At 50.2% G+C, this 18,132-nt stretch overlaps 1 protein-coding gene across 2 annotated transcripts in view; it reads right to left on the reverse strand.

Annotated features, from left to right (window-relative positions):
- AFAP1 (actin filament associated protein 1) overlaps positions 1-8,694 on the reverse strand; it is a 154,911-nt gene extending 146,217 nt beyond the window's left edge. The window contains exon 1 of one of the 2 annotated variants that reach the window (XM_081246258.1): positions 8,480-8,694. The gene's annotated coding sequence lies outside the window, so the exon portion shown is untranslated. The remainder of the gene's footprint in view (positions 1-8,479) is intronic. The other variant, XM_081246256.1, reaches the window with a different exon arrangement.
- Between the last annotated feature and the right edge of the window lie 9,438 nt (positions 8,695-18,132).

Genomic DNA, 18,132 nt, shown 5'->3' on the forward strand with positions numbered 1-18,132 from the left:
CCTGTGGTACGTGAATATACAAAGAGGAGACTGCAACTGTGGGGGGTGGAGGGCACAGAAAACAAAGCAAAACAAAGCAGGGCAATTCTCAACTCTAGGAAGAAGAAAAAAAACTGTAGAAGAAGGGAAATGTAATCAAAATAGACTACATATCTCAGCTGTGAATACTATTTCCATAATCATAATAAGTGCCGTTGAATATTTAACCAAAACCTTTAACATAATTATACTGAGAGGAGAGAGGAAAAAAGAAGTGGGCAGTGCAAGGAGTGGGGAGGTGACCTAAATCGTCTTCTTCCTTAGCAGGATGTCTCTCGCCCAAAATCTGGAAGAAATAGCTAAAATGTTGAAAGGGGAAGCCTCGGGGGAGCAGGAATCAGGGTGGAGAAGGGTGGGGTAGGTGACTGCTGGTTTTTTGTTCTAAATCCTGTAGAACTTTTGACGCTTAAAACTATGCGCCTGTATAACTTTGTTTAAAATGGGGTATTTAATTTTTAAACAAAATCTGATACTTGACCGGCAAGAATATCAGATTAAGCGGTGTGTTCTTAAACTTTTTGGAATCCAATCCCTTCGAAAAAGAACAGAAAGCTATAAATCCTCCCCCCAGTAAACACACACACAGGCACAGACACACAACCTTTCTGCAAAGGGTATCAGGCAGTTGGTAAATTCCTGAAGGCCAGGTTAAAAGCCTTAGGATTTCTAGATTCTGCTTTCTTATAGAGGAAAAAATAAAAATCCTAATGAAAAACTATTAAAAACACCTACACGATCAAATGAGATCATGCTTGATCTTCGATGCTGGTGACCATCACCTGTTGTTTCCTTGACCACAAGATGCACCTCATTCCTAACTATCAACGAAAGTATGAACTCTGTTTACTGCACTTTGCTTCAGCCTTGAAACAGGTCCTCTAAAGCTCAGGAATGTGAATCCCTGTTGGGTTGACTCAGCTGTTTCCATTCTAGAACCGGACATGGAATTATGCACTCTTCACCCCATGAGGAAGAGTCCTTCACGTCCCAAATCACCCATGAGCGTGTTTTTTCTAACAAAGGAATTACTCTGATGACTTCTTGGCGAAACTTCTGTAATCAGAGTGGTCCATTTAAGTACTCCAAAACACAAAGTTTACTCTGCTTCTGACTGACCTGCTGCTATAAACCCCACCATCAGCTCCACGGCGAGTCAGAAGAACTGTCTTGCCATTTAACAGCGATCTTAACGGTCCTGTCAATTTGCTTAAAGTATCTATGCCTTTTCTTTCTCTGTGAACTGAGGGTGACAATGACAGTGTCACTGGACGCTGTCATACGTGGATTGGGTAATTGTGGGAGGCCCATGTGCATTCCCTGGAACCTGTGATTTGTCACATCTGTCACATTAAAGGGGCTTTGCTACAGACCTCAGACAGGGGTATTAGATAGGGGGATTATCCTGGGGTTCTAGGTGGGCCCAATCTCATTGCATGAGCCCTCAAAAGCAGAGAACTTTCTCCAGGCAGAAGAAGAGAGATGAAGCAGAGGGGACACCAGACAGCTGGCGCAGGACTGGCCGGCCCTTGCTGGCTCTGGCAACCAGGGGGTTCCGAGCAAGGTCCAGGAAGACACCTCTAGGAGCTGGGGGCAGCCTCCCAGCTGGCAGCCAGCAAGGAAACAGGGTCCCCGGTCCTACAAGTGCCAGCTGCTATCTATATATTCTGAATGAGTTTTCCTGCAGTTCTCCTCCAGATTCTCCAGTAAGGAACATGGCCCTGCAGACACCTTGATTTTTGCCCGGTGAGACCCGAGCCAGACTTCTAACCTACAGACTGTAAGATAATAAATCTGTGGTGTTTTAAACCACTCAGTGTGGGGCAATTTGTTACAGCAGAAACAGGAAACTCATACGGTGATATATGTGAAAATACCCAGCAGTGTCTGTCATATCATCCACATTCAACAAGAGTCAACTGACTTCCTTAAATCAAAAGACAGGGACGGGGGCTTCCCTGCTGGCTCAGTGGTTGAGAGTCCGCCTGCCGATGCAGGGGACGCGGGTTCGTGCCCCGGTCCGGGAAGATCCCACATGCCGCGGAGCGGCTGGGCCCGTGAGCCGTGGCCGCTGAGCCTGCGCGTCCGGAGCCTGTGCTCCGCAAGGGGAGAGGCCACAGCAGTGAGAGGCCCGCGTACAGCAAAAAAAAAAAAAAAAAAAAAAAAAAAAGACAGGGACGGCCATACTCCATCCAAAACAACAGACCACAGACTCGTTCTGATAAATGCAGATTTGGGGAATTATAAATTGGCCAGAATATCTACATATTCTAGGCTTCAGGTAATTCACTGCCCTTCCTTTAATTTATAAACCTTTCACTGCCTGTCTTGCCTGACAAACTCTAAGTGCCATGTAGGAGAATAAATGCTGGATTGTGTGCACCAACCCGGCTCCCAAACTCTCCTGCATACCCCTAGCAGCACCTACCACCTGCACTGAGTGATACCAGGTCTGCTTCTCCCGCTACACTGTGAGCCTCCAGCGATTCCCCAGTGAGGCACTGGGTCCCACCTTCGAACCTCTGCATGTAGCTCATACTCGGGCACATCACGGGTAATCTATCTGAATGACTGTCAAACTATATGACAGTGCAACGTACTATCTGCATCTAAAGTATAAAGTGCACTGCAGTTTCCAAGGTGGCTTGAGGAGAGAAGGACACTGTGGTGCTGAGGTCAGGTTCACCCTGGTGCCTGCTGCTCACTCTGCTGGAAGTTTCAGAGGTGAACAGACCAGCATTTTGCTGACCACAGCCTCACACTGCCTATGCCTTTCCCAACCTCAAGACAGGGCACTGAGGAACTAAAGTGCCCAGCAATTATGCTTCATGAAAGAAAGGTCCATAGGAACAAACATATGAGACAGACTGTTAAAGGTTACATTTCTGCACATTCAGTAGCCTTAATTACAAAAGATTAACGTCTCTGAAACTTGAATTTGATGTTCCCCCAAAAGGCTAAGATATCAAACAACACTGGCCAATGAAAGACAGAAAACAATCCTAAATGAAGTTGCCTGACACCTTCAAGTTAAGGATCATCTGTACATTAAACACTTGGAGTTTTTAAAAAACCAGATTCATTACATTCTTAATGAAGCACTTTTTTTTAATCCTTGACAACATAATTTTTTTTTTTTTTCGGTACGCGGGCCTCTCACTGTTGTGGCCTCTCCCGTTGCAGAGCACAGGCTCCGGACACACAGGCCCAGCGGCCATGGCTCATGGGCCCAGCCGCTCCGCGGCATGTGGGATCTTCCCGGACCGGGGCACGAACCCGTGTCCCCTGCATCAGCAGGCAGACTCTCAACCACTGCGCCACCAGGGAAGCCCGACAACATAATATTTTACAACTTACAAAATTACGTTACATTCATGATTTCTTTTTATCCTCAGAACAATCTCTTGAGCTAGATAGAGCAGGTACTACCAACGATTAACTCCATTTTACAAGTGAGGGAACTGCAGTTCAGAGAAGTACTTGGACTTAACAAAAGCCTTACTGGGGCCAGGTTTCCTGTGCAAAAGGACAGGAGTAAGTTATCTTTACTACACTATTCATATTACATCCTGTCAACCAACATTCAAAACCGTTTTGATGTAGCCAGCAATGATAGACACGTACATGATAAGATCTTTAAAATGGAAAAGAAAGAAGAAAAAACCATTTGGTAGGGCTTCCCTGGTGGCACAGTGGTTAAGAATCCGCCTGCCAATGCAGGGGACACGGGTTCGAGCCCTGGCCCGGGAAGATCCCACATGCCGCGGAGCAACTAAGCCCGTGCGCCACAACCACTAAGCCTGTGCTCTAGAGCCCGCAAGACACAACTACTGAGCCTGCGCTCCAGAGCCCACGAGCCACAACTACTGAACCTTCGTGCCACAACTACTGAGCCCACGTGCCTAGAGCCCGTGCTCCACAACAAGAGAAGCCACCGCAGTGAGAAGCCCGCGCACCTCAACAAAGAGTAGCTACCCCCGGCTCGCCGCAACTAGAGAAAACCCGCGTGCAGCAACGAAGACGCAACGCAGCCAAAAATTAATTAATTAAAAAAAAATTTTGGTAGGTGATGTGGGATGGGGGGGAAGTAACAGCAAAGACTTAAGATTTATAGTCTAAGAAAAAATTTATCACTGAATTTCTAGTTCTAGGCAAACAATGCTTAAACAAGATGACTTATAGAATATCATCATCTAAAAAATGGCGAAAGCACCATCAGTTCTTTAAGGTGGGGGTGGATTCAGCGCTCTGATTAGGCCACCAGGGAAGAACTGGTAAACCCTCTTCCTCCAGTAAAGAACAAGAGGAACAACATGGAAAAGCAGAGCTCAAACGCTATCTTCTCCATCCCCAGGCATTCTCTTCCATGAAACACCCTTTTCATTTAATCCATATAAAAATCAGGCCTTCTTGCAGAACAAGTATTAACTAGTTTTCAGTGAAAACATTAAGACAATCTAAGGAAAAATTCAAAGAAAAAAGACAATCTAAGGAAACCACAAAGAAAATCCATTTGCGTTTCTGAAGACCCCTCCCAAAAAATAAGATCCCTAACAAAACAAACCACATGGAGTATGTAACAGAGTGCTTTTTTTTAAATTAATTAAAGACCACAAATCAAAATAAGGACAAAAATCCTACTTAACATGAAAATATAATTTGATGGCATCACTCCTTGACCAAACAGCTACCACCTATGTTTAATCCCTGTAATCATCCAAATAAGAATAGCAGAGTGGGAATTCCCTGGAGGTCCAGTGGTTACGACTCTGTGCTCTCACCGCTGAGGGCCTGGGTTCAATCCCTGGTCGGGGAACTAAGATCCCACAAGCTGTGCAGCGCAGCCAAAAACCAACCAAACAAACAAACAAAAAGAATAGCAGAGAAAATCGTGGATCCTTTTGACAGACATGTGGCTTTAAAATAATCGAGCACACCAAATTCCCATCTTGCCAAACAGATAAACTGGGAGATTAATATTTTGAAGGGTTTATTACTAGAGTCCTTAGAAGTAGAGCTTCCTTATAGGTCATTTAACATATGTAAATTTTTGCAAGTAATAATTTTAAACTATGCTTGAAACCATTATACAAAGCCACATACACTTACTCAAGGTACTCCCAAAATTCACTTATTTCAGAGTCTCCAAATTAAAATCTCTGTTAGAGACTGGGGCATAAAAAAGCCTGCAGTTGGCCGACTTCATATGACACTCAAAAGATCAGCAAAATGCTCCTGCCAAGAGTTCTGCATCCAACAATTTCATTAAGGAAAACTTCAAACCAATTTGATAGAGCACAGATGCTGCAAGCAAAATGTGGTTACGAAGAAGATGCAAGACAATATCAAAAAGCTGCCTAGGGACTTCCCTGGTGGCACAGTGGTTAAGACTCCACCTGCCAATGCAGGGGACATGGGTTCGAGCCCTGGTCCGGGAAGATCTCACATGCCGCGTAGCAACAAAGCCTGTGTGCCACAACTACTGAGCCTGTGCTCTAGTGCCCACGAGCCACAACTACTGAGCCTGCGTGCCACAACTACTGAGCCCGTGTGCCACAACTACTGAAGCCCGCACGCCTAGAGCCTGTGCTCTGCAACAAAGAGAAGCCACCACAATGAGAAGCCCACCCACCGCAACAAAGAGTAGCCCCTGCTCGCCGCAACTAGAGAAAGCCTGCACACAACGAAGACCCAATGCAGCCCAAAAAATTAATTAATTAATTAATTTTTTAAAAAAGTTGCCTAAGCTTCCATGATAGACCTGCTCCTTCAACTCTGAGACAAAGTATACACCCATGCAACTGTGGAAAGAAAAAAAAAAAAAAAGGAAAGAAAGAAAAAGAACTTCTACTTTAGAATCTACATTTTCAAAGATCCCCATTATTTATACAACTGCCACTAAGAGAACTTTCCTCTGCTTTATTTGGTTGAAAGAATTTAAAGGTTTAGGGCTGACAAGGTTCTTACCTAGTTAAAAACCCTCAAAGGTGAGGAAACTGAAGCCTAGTGGTTCTGCAGGAAAAAATGGCAACTTTATTCCAGAGCCAGAATCAGACCAAATAAACTCGAATCAAGTACTCTACACTGTGCAACAAACACTAGGAAGTAACAGCAAATGTTAATCTAAAAACCCTTAGGAGAATTGAAGAATTGCAGATTTTAAATCACAGGAAAGACTTGGCTCCGTGGTACGGAAAAAGGACCTCTCATTTAGAAGGACCTCTCATTTAGATACACCTCTTCCTCTCTGGGTACTACAGCAAACCACCCTGTCCTTGAAGACCACAGCTCTCAGAGGGCTGGGCATGAGGACGTCAGGGAAGACTTCAGAAAGAAGTCACCTAAACTGAGACTGTAAGAATGGGTGAAGGTCTGGAGCCGGGCGTAGGGCAGATGGAAGAGAGAGGGCAGAGAAGGCAGAGTGAAGGGCCTGCAGGCTGTCTGGACTTCATAACAGCGACAGCTGCAGTTAGGACCACGTTTTCATCTTGCATTCCTGTTATTTATACACCATCTTGTTCACAAAGAATTTCCATTTGGGCATTAGAGCTACTTGTGCCTATAGCTCACTTTTCTGTCTTGGACCAGAACACTCTGAAAAGACTTTTCAGAGTCTTGTTAGACTTGCAAGACTAACAAGGCTTGTTAGACTTTGCGTTCCCCAGGGAAAAGAATCATCCCTGGAACATAATAGGTGTTTTCATAAGTTTGATAAAAGGGTAAGTGAATGACCCCAGTTTATTTAAGTGGCTGAGAGATACACAGCCTGCAGGGTAGTAGCAGATCTTCTCGCCATCAGGCTGAAATCCAAGTCTCCCAATCCACAACCTCACCCCCGCTATGCCTTCTGTAAACCTGACCTCTAACTGTAACTGCCTTGGCCTCATTCCGTGGGTGTGGATTCCCCTCCTTCAAATGCACTTTCCAGCCCGCCAAATTCTTGGGAAAGTTTCCTCCACTCTCCAGGCGCTGAGAGAGCTGCAAAGTTAAATCTGGCTTTCCAGACCTTCTTTTTTTTTTTTTTTTTTCTTCCCAATCCTAACGGAAGAAATCAAGAAGCGCCGGGCAGAGGGACCAGGCTCCCTCCAATCAGAGCCGGCTCCCGCCGGGCCGGCCGAGCCTCGCGCCTGAGCAGGAAACGCGGCGGCCTGACTCGCGGTCCCCAGGCGCGGTGACAGCCCCGCGCTCCCCGGGGACCGGGCCGGGGAGAGGAGCGGGTTTCCGGGGAAGTGCAGCCGCTTCTGCTCAAGTGGCAAATAAGGCAATAAATAAAACAGCGGATCAGCTGTCAGACGCAGGCCATCTGCGTGCCCCACGCACAGTCGGCTACAGCCCGACGGGCGCCACTACCCGCACAAAGACACCCCGAAACACACGAAACCCCCAACACACACGCACGCACGAGTGGGGCAGAGGGGAGCCTGCCCCCGGTACTGATCACACCCCGACGAGCCGCGGGGGGAGGGGACGGGGCACAGCCCTCCAACTCGCAGGGTGGCCAGGAGACCGCGCGCGCGGGTCCACGCAGAGCCACCCTCAGTGACACACAAACAGTGAACCAATCATGGGGGTGGGGAGCGAGAAAAGCCCCCCCCCACTCTCGGAGTGCCCAGGATCCCTACGATCGAGGGTCCACGCGGTCACCCTCAAGGAGACACAGCGAACCAGTCACACCAGGGGAGAAGGGAAGGGGGGACAGAGACAGTCTCCCACTCTCAGGATGTCCAGGATCCCCACGCGCGAGGGCCCACGCAGAGCTACCTTCGGTGACACAGCGAACCAGTCACTCCACGGAGTGAGTGGGGACCGAGACAGTCCCCCACCCTCAGGGTCACCAGGACCCCGCGCGGGGCTTCACGCGCGGATCCACGCGGAGTCGCGGCAGGCGCGGTGCCCCCTCGGTGCCACCCCGTGGCCGAGCCCATGCCCGGCGCCCGGACGCGCGACGGCCCGGTCAGTCCCCCTCTGCGTCCCCTACCCACAAGCGCTCAGGGCGGCGGCCGCCAACTCGGGCAGCGACCTCGCGGCGCCCCTCTCGGACCTGCCACACCCGGCGGGGACCCCAGCCCGGCCCAGGACCCCTGCCGCCTGGGACCCCCGTCCAGCCCCGGGACCTCCGCCCGGCAACCTCGTCCGGCTCGCGGACCTCGGTCCTCTCGGGGACCCCCGCCCGGCCTGGGACCCCTGTCGCCTGAGTCCCCCGCCCAGCCTGGGACCCCCGCCCGACCCGAGACCCCTGTCCGGCCCAGAACCTCGCCCGGCTCCGGGACCCCTGCCTGCCGAGGACCCCCCGCCCGGCTAGGACCCCCCGCCCGGCTGGGACCCCTGCCGCCTGGGACCCCGTCGGGCCCCGGGACCTCCGCCGTGGGACCCTCTCCCAGCCCCGGAACCCATGTCCGCCGGGGACTCCAGCCCGGCCCGGCCCCGCCGCCCGCCGCCTCACCTCAGGCCGCCTCCCGGGCAGCGCTCACTCCTTGCCGGAGGTGCCCTGGCCGAGCGAGACGGAGCCGAGCAGCCCGCAGAGCCGGAGTCGCCGCAACAATGGAGCCCCGGGGCGGGGCCGCCTCGCAGCCGTCTCAGCCCTTCTCGCGCTCAGGCTCCGGCTCCGGCTCCCGCTCCGCGCGGAGGAGCTGCCGGCGAGAGGTTGCAACTGGGCTCGGACAACGCGCAGGCGCACTCGCCCCGCCCGCGCCCCTCCGCCCCGCCCCCGGCGGCGCCCGGCGCTCGGGGCCCGCCCCCCAACCAATGGAGAGGGAGCTGCGCGCAGAGGGCGGGGCCTGGAGAAACAAAGGGAGGTGGGGCGGGGCCGTTCCAGGGCTGGGCTGCTGGGTCCCACGGGGGCCGGACCCAGAGCGACCGGATCCGCGGTCCAACCCGGTCCGACCCGGGGAGGCTGGGCGTAAAGTCCACTTGGAATCCGCTCAGCAAGCCGTGCTCATCCCAAACCCGGAACTCAAGTTTATCGGATTGGCCTGCTTTACAGAAAGGGAAACTGAGGCCCAAGGAGCGAGACCACCTGCCCCCCACGTCACAAAGTCCCATTCACTCGTTTATCTTTTATTCATTAAACAAACATTTTCGCAGCCCGTAAGGTGCGCGGTCGGAGTGCAATAGAGGCAAACTTGGCCCTCCCTTAAGGAGCTCCGTCAGGCAGGACCAGAGATTTCTCGGAGTCACTTTAACCTACGATAAAGCAGCGCAGAGCAGAGCTGTTTCCCTTTCCTACCTCAAAGCTTTTGTGGCTACGCTGTTCCGCATCTGCAATGCTCCCCTCTCCCCACCTGTCACCCTCCGTATATCCAAGTACCAATCATCCATAAAACCTCTGTCCTCTCCGTCTTTGATCTTTGGGCGTCTTGTGACCCCGCATTCCCAGTTTTCCTCCCCATCACTAGCGCCTCCTCCGGGAGTCTCCGGGATACACCCCTTCTCTGCCCAACCTCTCGGTGCCGGGGGTGTTAGGGTGGCCCATGGCTCGGGCATGGACCCTCCTACCGAGAATCTCAGGCTCTCCCAGGCTTTCAACCATCCATAGGCTGCGGTGACTGCCAGCTCTGTATCTCCAGCCCTGACCTCCCCTGCCTACGCAGCTGGGCGCCCAGGAGGAATCTCAAATGTCTCACCATCAAAACAAAGTGCTTTACTCAATGCCCCCCACCTGCCCCTCCACGTTCTTCTTTCTCAGTAAATGGCCTCACCATCCGCCCAGGTGCTCAGCTTGAAACCTGAAATCCTCCTGGACTGCGTTCTTCACCCCCCACCCCGCCCCCGGCCTGCCTTCTCTGCATCGCCACGCATCCGTGGCCACCTTAGTTACAGCACCAGCTGGAGCTTTCCATCTGAGTGGTTTCCTCCCACCCCCAATGAAGTGTGACCTCTCTAGGACAAGGCAGGTGTCTGAGTCATTTCTTGTGCAGAACAGAGCCTGGAACCCTGAAGGCACTCAGGGTTGCTGGTAGAAGGAATGGATGCATGGATAAGGTCTTGACAGTGACTGGGGCAGACCCTATCCCCATCTCCCTACACACACACACACACACACACACACACTCACACGCGCGCACACATACGCACACCACTGAAAGCCCGGTTTCCAGTCTGATTTGCCAAATTCCTCCCTGGAGATAAGAAACTTCCCTATGCCTCTTCAGCCAGGCCCCATATTTGGGGGATGTACTCAGAGATCAGGAACAAAAAATCTCAGGAAGGGAAGTAGTTACTGCAAAGGACAGCACCCAGTCCCAGGCCTCTTTGCTCATGCTGCCCTCTGCCTGACACACTTTTCTCCCTCTACCTGGCCAACTCCCACTGACCCTTGAAACTCACCACCCATTAAACCAGTCAGCATATGATTGCACAGCTCTGACTAGTAGAAAGTTTTTCCCTATATAAAACTGAAATCTGGGGACCTCTTGAACCTCAGAAAATAAGTCCAATTCCTCTTTGCCACCACAGCCCTTCTGATCTAAAGAGAGTGTTCATTTGATGGGAAAATAAATCAAGGTTTATTGATCCAAGAGCTGGGCCAACACTCTTTGTAGAAGTTCCTGACCTAGTTTGATACTGTGAAGGGCTATGAGGTAGGGTTAGTGACCAGAGATCTCTTCCATATTCTTCCAGTAACACATCTCTTGAGGAAGAAAATTAATTACAAACTATTTATGTCACAAGGTAAGGTGCATTTCCATGACACCGTTGATGCAGTCTTCCTAGATTCCGGAGCCTAGAGGGAGCAAATATCATCTATGGCAACTGGGCACCTGTGGGAAATCCAAGCCCAGGTTAGGATGTGATGTGAGTTCACCAAGGCACTGAAAGCCCACAGGGCTGCCACACTGGTCATGTATCGCTATATAACATATTACCCCAAAACCTAGAGGCTTAAAACAACGTATAAGCATTATCTCACAGTTTTAGTGGGTCAGCAATCTAGCACAGCTCAACTGGGTGCCTCTTGTTCAAGGTCTCTGACAAGGTTGCCACCAAGCTGTTAGCTGAGGCCACGGTCTGATGTGAAGGTTTGACTGGGGGACGGATCTGTTTCCAAGTCACTCATATGGCTTCTTACAGGCCACATTCCTCACAAGATGTGAAGCCTATGCAGGGCCACTCGCAACACAGCAGCTGACTTTCCCCAGAGCACCTGAGATGGAAGCTACACAGCTTACCAGAAGTTACCATCAACTTCACTGTGTTCAATCAGAAGCAAGTCAGAAGGTCCAGCCCGCACTCAATGGGAGGGGACCACACAAGGGTGGGAACACCAGGAAGCAGGGATCATTGGGGGTCTTCTCAGAGGCTGCCTACCAAGCTGCTAAAAACTCATGATTAAAATAAAATCTTGGGACTTCCCTGGAGGTCTGGTGGTTAACCCTCCATGCTTCCACAGCAGGGTGCACAGATTCGATCCCTGGTCAGGGAACTAAGATCCCACATGCCACCTGGTGGAAAATAAAATAAAATAATGAAATGAAATGAAATAAAATAAAATCTTAAAAGCAGACATAGAAAACAAACACCATATTCTGGGGAATAAGACTTACAGATAACTTCTTACCCAAAATAATGGAAGTCAAAAGACAATGGGATAACAGTCTCATAATGTTGAAATAAAAAACAAAACTGTTAATCCGTCTCCTCTAAAAGCTACAACCACTTACATGTACTGTTTTCTGTCTCCTTCATGCACATGGCATGATAGGAAAAGAGCCACTTCCCAGCTGTCCCTAAGCATGTCATTCTCCTGCTCTGCTTGGTGCCTTTGCAAACACTGGCCCATCAAGTTATTATGGTGGCTTGGTGTTTGGAGAAATAATAAGTTTGAGAGTAATAACAACCATCTCTTGAAACCCATCTCTAACACCTGTATGACCTTGGCAAGGCTCTTAGCTTCTCTGAGCCTCAGTAGCCACAACAGTCAAATATGCATGATACCTACCATGCTGGATTTTTCTGGGAATTAAATGAGATCATATATGTAAATTGCCTGGCACCTAGTAGGCACCTTATAGATGTAAGTTCCTTTCCAGCTCAAGCTCTGACCTGGCAAACTCCTACTCATTCTTTAAGACCCAGCTAAATGTCATCACCTCTGTGAAGCTGCCTCCACTCCCCAGGAAGGCCTCCTTGCCTCTACCATGATCCCACAGCTGCTTGAACAACCTGCCCTATATTATTACATTTAACACCCTGCACCGTCATGGTGTGTTTCCAGATCTGTCTCTCCCATGTAACAGCAAGCTCCTCCAGGGCAGGGTGTGTTTGATTCATACTTATCTCCTTGGTACGCACAAGGCACCTGGCTCCATTGTATGTGCTTAATGGAAATTTGTTATTTGATTGGAACAATTTACGGTTAAAACGTGTTGTCCAGACCTTGTGCTTATGCTGAGCCTATTCCTGACACAGACTAAGCAGTGTCTCAGCCTTCCTTTCCTCCTTCCTTCCCTGTCACTATGGAAGAAGGGACTTCCCCTCCCCCAGGACTGACCACCCTGTATAAAAAACACCCTCTCTTGTCTCTCTCTTTATCCTGTTTGTTTCTTCCTTAGTATTTATCCTCTCCTGACACATGTATTGTCTGTCTGCTCTTCCCACCCCAGATAGAAGGTAAGCTCCATATTTTTATCTATCCTGTTCACTGTTGTATCCTGAGATCCCAAAAGAGTGCCTGGCACATAGTAAGCACTCAATAATTGCTGAATTAGTCAGTTAATCTCATAGGGTTGAAGAGATTCAAATCGTTTACAGTCTGCCTGGCAGGCATGTGCTCCTAGTCCATACTAGTTTCTCTTTCTCTTCTCACTTTCTCTCTCCCTCCATCACTCCCCTGCCTCTTTCCCGTTGGTATTTTTATGCTCACGTCTCTCTCATTAAAAGAAGAACACATCCCCTACACCATCATCCATGCCGACAGGACCTCCCTCTGCCTCACCCTTCACCATTCCAGCCACTGCCCCGAGCCTCTCCCCCATACGGACTCAGATGTGTATTCCCAAGGTGCCTCCTGTGCCTCCCCCCCAAGCCTCAGTCCACTCTGCCTGCTGTCCACCTCCTCCCCCCCACCTCACATGACTCTCCTTGCCAAGGTCATCAACGAACTCATTGGGAGTAAACCCAAAGGATGCACTTGGGTCCTACCGGACTGCCCTCACCTCGCCATTTGCTCTCTGAATCCCTCCCTCCTTGGACCCCCTTTCTTCCCTTGAGCTCGGTCATACCACACCCTCCTGGTTCTCTGCCCACGTCTTGCTGCCCCTCCTTACTCTCCTCTGTACTCTGTTCTTCTCCACCAAACTCTGAAATGTTCACTCTGCTTACTCGGCACCATGTCCCGGGACAGTCTCTCGCAAGCCTGTGACTCTGCTTATCCCTCGTAGATATCCGTGAGGACATTTGAGACATCCACTGAGCCTCACGGCCAGCTTTCTCCTGAGCACCTCCCCGTGGAGGTGGGTACCTCATGCGTGACATGCAATAGACAGAACTGTCTTCTTCCACGTACCCCAAACCTGCTGTCCCCCCCATTTCCTCACCCCTCCACCATCTCTCCCATTGCCATGTGGGAAAGCAGGGTCCAGTCTGCACTCTTCCTGGCCCCTCATCCTCCAGCCCAACCAGCAGGTCCTGCTGAATCTCCTTCTGGAACTCATATCCTCCACCCCAGCCTCCCTGCCACTACCTCCTCCCAGGCTGCATCTCTCCCCAGCATCATGGCAAAAGCATCCCTATCAGTCTCTCTGCCTCAAGGCCTGGCCCCTCCAACCTCTTCTCCTGGGAGCAGCCCAAGGCAAAGGAAGGGGGCGGGGATAGTGCTTTAAGAGCAAACCTCAAAATTCCTTTCCCGGAGAAAAGCACATATATTTGTATGGGAAGCCACCTTGAAGGTTAGCTTTGATTATAAAGACCCAGTGGTCATCAGTGGAGGGGCTGAGGCAGAGAAACAAAGAGAGCTAAACTGCTCTGGACAAGAACGGATGGACAGCTGCATTTGGGAGCACCCAGGAGCACCCCCAGAGAAGGGGAAATGAAGACGGCAGAGGGGTGAGGGCAGCGGGCAGAGAAGAGGAAAGGGGCCGTAGCGGGAAGCTGGTTGCTGGGAAATGTCTAGTGGCAGTTACAGCCTGGGACTTTTTTTTTTTTTAACTTTCCATTTTCTATTGGAGTATAGTTGATTAATAATGCTGTGTGAGTTTCAGATGTACAACAAAGTGATTCAGTTATACATATACATGTATCTATTCTTTTTCAAATTCTTTTCCCATTTAGGTTGTTACAGAATATTGAGCAGAGTCCCCTGTGCTATACAGTAGGTCCTTGTTGGTTATCCATTTTAAATATAGCAGTGTGTACATGTTGAGCCCAAACTCCCTAACTATCCCTCCCCTCCCACCCTTTCCCTCCTCGATAACCAGAAGTTCCTTCTCTAAGTTTGTGAGTCTGTTTCTGTTTTGTAAATAAGTTCATTTGTATCATTATTTTTAGATTCTGCACATAAGCAATATCATACAATATTTCTCTTTCTCTGTCTGACTTACTTCACTCAGTATGACAATCTCTAGGTCCATCCATGTTGCTGCAAATGGCATTATTTCATTCTTTTTAATGGCTGAGTATTGTATATATGTACCACATCCTCTTCATCCATTCTACTGATGGACATTTAGGTTGCTTCCATGTCTTGGCTAATGAAAACAGATGAACATATGGGTGCATGTATCCTTTTGGACCATGTTCTTCTCTGGGTATATGCCCAGGAGTGGGATTGCAGGATCATACGGTAGCTCTATTTTTAATTTTCTGAGGAACCTCCATACTGTTGTCCATAGTCAGCCTGGGACTTTTTAAACAGGGATGTCCAGAGGCCAGTCCTTTGCCCAGCACCTCCACTAACCCCAGGTTACAGCATGATGCTCATCCCTTGGCCTCTCTCCCTGTCCTTCAGTGGAAGTCTAGCCTTGTATGAACAGAATTGGGGTGGGAGGAGGTCTTGGTTCATAAAGTGGGAGCTGGTCCCTGTCTGCATCAGCTTGGAGTCCAGAGAAGGGGCTGGTACAGAAGGGGAGAGACCTGCTAAATCTCTCAGTATCCTCACCACATTTTCTAGAACCTTACATGCTTTTACCCAGCAAGTGGATTAAGCCACTTCAACCAAAGCCACCAAGCTGTATTTTACTATTTAAAAAAGTTTAAGTCACAGGTTGGTACATACATAGATTTCTGACCAGCCAGCCTACCAGTGACAAAATAAAGGTATGGGTGCCCTTGTCCCCCAAACCCTAAATGTATCCCCATATGGGACTGACTGGTCTCCAAGGTCCTCTACACCACCAACATCACTCTGCTCTGGACTAGGCTGAATGTGATTGATTGAGTGTGAACCCATTGGTGCACGCATGCATTCATTCAATGTTCATCTTCTTGCGGTGGTAAGTTGTGCATCTTTACACAAGAAAATGATTCACACAGAAACTTGTACGAATAAGTAGTTTTCCCTTGGGACTCTTTATCGAAAAAAATAAGCACATAACGGGCATCATTCAAAGTTGCTGAATTTGAGCCTTGTGTGCGGGAGGTAGGGAAGGAGGAGGGTTAGAGCTCGGTGGTCCTGGGCCGGAATCCCAGCACCTCTGTTAAGCAGCCATATGACTGTAGATAAGTCACCTAATGTTTCTGAGCCTCAGTTTGATCATTTGTGAAATGGGTGCTTGTTAAGCTAGATGATAAGGTACGTAACACTCCTAGCCCCACACCTGACATGCAATTCGTTCTCCAACACGGCAATTACGGAGGATACAGACACGGGCTTTGATCTGAATCCCAGTCTGCCAATTACTAGCTGTGTGCTCTTGGGCCATTTATGTAACTTCTCTGAGCCTCAGTTTCCTCAGTTGTAAAATGGAGATACTACTACCTAGTTTACCAAGCTTCCTGTGGGTACTCCAGAAAGATCCATCATGAGATGCGGAAAGTGTTTTCTGTAGGCTAGAGAGAGAAAGAGCTCCATGTGTTAGCGAGTCTGGGATCAGCAGTGGGGGTGAGGCCACGGTGCAGGGCCCCTGCCCTACTGCAACAGCAGCGGTGCCAATCACTCATGCTCCCTCTGTGGCCCTGCACGGTTATGCCACATGGCTCTGCTTACACCTGGGAAGGCCAGAGCACTAGGCTGGCTGTAAGAGTACACCTTTCTTTTCCCGCCCCCCGGCAGTGATGGCCTGATGGAAGACAGGTGTCCCCAGAAGTAGCCCCAGAAACCAGAACTCTGTACAAACGGTTTAAGCATGGAGGAGGGAAGGGTTGGGGAAGGTAAGGAAGGTGCCAAGGGAGGCGTGTCCAGGAGCAGGTGGCCGCTGTGGGCAGCGGGAACTCAAGCCCAGTGTGGACAGCCTCGGAGATGTCCCACCCATGGGGGAGGGTGTGGGGAGCCTCACTGGTTAAGGGCTGCCCCGGAGGTGGGTTAACTCCCTGGGGCTCCAGGCCTGCCCCTCACATAGGCTGAGCAGAGCCCAAGGCCAGAGATGCAGATGGTCTCATAGGAGCCTCCAGATGATTCATGGATCCTGCTGGCCCCAGGCCTCCAGGCAGGGCCCGGCAGCATCTCCCTGGCAGGGTGCACAGGTCATTATGAGCCGAGGTGGGAAGTATCCCAGGCACAGCCAGGCTACTGTGGAGCCCAGGGCAGGGAGGGCCCCAAACCACAGATATACTGTGCAGCTCCTGGAGGCTCCAGGCAGCTTCCGGTCCTAAGCCTTTGCTGTGCTGTGTCCTCAGCCTAGAATGCCTCTTCCACCCGTCCTCACTCCAGCTTTCACTGGCCGACTCCTGCTCACCCCTCTGAACTCAGCTGTGGTGGGGCTGGGTGTAAGAAACATTCCCAGATGCCCGCCCCGCTCCCAGTTAGGGTCCTTCCCATGCCCCGACCCTCCATCACAGCACTTCTACCTGTGCTGCTGTTGCCTGTTCCTCTGACCCTTGTACCAGTCAGTCAGGCTGCATAACAAAATACCCAGACAGGGACTTAAACAACATTATTTTATTTCTCATTGTTCTGGAAGCTGGGAAGTTCGAGATCACGGTGCTGGCAGATTCAGTTCCTGGAGAGAGTTCTCTTTCTGGCTTGTAGATGGCTACCTTCTCCTGTGTTCTCCCATGGCCTTTTTCTAGGGCCTGTGCAAGAAAACTTTCTTCCTCTTCTTATAAGGCACTGACCCTATTGGATTAGGGTCCCACCCTTATGACCTCATTTAACCTTAATTACAGCATTATAGGCCCGTCTCCAAATACAGTCACACTGGGGGTTAGGGTTTCAACATATTAATTTGGGTGTGTGTGTGTGAGACACAATTTAGTCCATAGCACATCTCTTCCATGGGTTTGTGATCAGTTCTTGAGGTCAAGGACAGTATCTTCTTCATCTCTGTTTTGTCACGCCCAACTCAGTAATATTTGTTCATAAACAGGGTTATCTGAATGGAAGGAAGGGTGGTAACAGTTTGGGGAGAGGGAAGTCTTTGCAGAGAGGATGACGTCTCAGCTGGGTATTGAAGGATGAATAGGAGTTTGCTAGATGGGGCAAAGCAAAGAGCCCTTGCTAAGGGCACCAGGTTTGGGAGGGAGGTGAGAAGATGATGCTCAAGAAATAAGGCTGCCAGAATGGAGGAGTAAAGAAGAGTCTGGAGAGGGAATCAGTGGCCAGATGGTGCCCATGAAGGAGTCGGAGGACAAGCCACAGAGGTCCCTGCGGTGAGGTGTCCAGGCAGGAGATGGAACAGTCAAGCCTGCACTACAGACCAATTGCTGCAGGCCCCTGAGCAGAAGGGGGACTGGAGGAATGACGCGGCATGTAAGTATTAGGACAGAGAGATTCGGGGCTTTGGAGGCGGGAAGCAAGGGCAGGATGTGGCGCTTGCTCCGTGGAGCACTCAGAAATGATGTGCAGCTGAGGAGGGTTCATGGGGCTCAGGCTGCAGACAGGAGAAAAGGAAGCCTCTATTATTCATGAAACCTGGTTCAGTAATAGCCTGGCAGCCTCTGGCGGCCACCAGGGAGGCACTGATCTCCTTTCTCATTTAATTTGTCAGAAGTGCTCTCACACTT

This window comes from Mesoplodon bidens (genome assembly GCF_964165515.1).
Source record: "Mesoplodon bidens genome assembly, chromosome: 1".
In the NCBI taxonomy this organism is placed as follows: Eukaryota; Metazoa; Chordata; class Mammalia; order Artiodactyla; family Ziphiidae; genus Mesoplodon; species Mesoplodon bidens.